This window comes from Amphimedon queenslandica, unplaced genomic scaffold (assembly GCF_000090795.2).
Source record: "Amphimedon queenslandica unplaced genomic scaffold, v1.1 AMPQUscaffold_26_Cont27947, whole genome shotgun sequence".
Taxonomy (NCBI): Eukaryota; Metazoa; Porifera; class Demospongiae; order Haplosclerida; family Niphatidae; genus Amphimedon; species Amphimedon queenslandica.
In genome coordinates this window covers 1-798 of record NW_003559614.1, presented here as the reverse complement: position 1 = coordinate 798, position 798 = coordinate 1, and the positions used below count along the sequence as shown (strand labels likewise).

Sequence of the window (798 nt, the reverse complement as noted above, 5' to 3'; positions counted from 1 at the left end):
AGCAGCCTTTATGGGATGTTCATCCTTAGATAGAAGAAGTATAATAGTAAATGAAGCGGCATAAAGCAATGCAGCGTCTATTGTAAAGATACTCACCAATTTTCTCAAATACACGGACTTGGCGAAGGGAAGGAGAGAGTTGTATCATGTAAAGCAGGACCTAGTAGGCAGGATATAAAAGAATGAAGAGGCAGAAGTCAGTGGAGAAGATGCTAGGAGTAGAAACACCACTGTGACTGGTCGAGAAGCCATGGTTGCTAAGCCGTTGCTAAGCAAAATGTGGCCACACCTACCGCTTTTCTCCATTGAAATGTTAGGCAAAGCAGCTCTCTCGAGTCGCTCGCCTTTTCTACTCACTTCTAGAGGATTTCACAAGCCAAAGGTAAGTCTAAACATTCTGTCTTTTGTTGTTGTGTCATTTTTTAGGTGACTTACCTCAGCCGCTGATCATTTTGAACAGTTTGGGTCGCGCTACTGGACTTTTCTACCTATATACTCTGTTTTTAGTCTTTGACAATGTTATATATGTTAGAGAGATGAAAGGAGAACCTTTTAAAGCCATCTAGAATGTTATATTTCCATAAATAAAAAAGAAAATAACAATTATACTACACCCCCTCATGTTATTGACGTACAAGTACGTCTATCGGTGTTAAAGGGTTAATGGGTTCATCAAAATAATGTCTAACTTCAACAATAGAACTAATGTTACTTTCTAATAAAGGCTTGCAGCTGTCTGTACAGTGCCATTTGAGAGCAGGCTTTCTCTTATTAGTATACATTCTGTTATTATCAAAA

The 798-nt window shown here is 38.6% G+C and overlaps 1 long non-coding RNA gene across 1 annotated transcript; it reads left to right on the top strand.

The window, feature by feature from the left end:
- Nucleotides 1-222: 222 nt before the first annotated feature.
- On the top strand, nucleotides 223-559 carry LOC109593705 (uncharacterized). Its single transcript, XR_002191120.1, has 2 exons — nucleotides 223-382; nucleotides 461-559. It is a non-coding gene; the product is annotated as an uncharacterized LOC109593705 (long non-coding RNA).
- The last annotated feature ends 239 nt before the right edge of the window (nucleotides 560-798 follow it).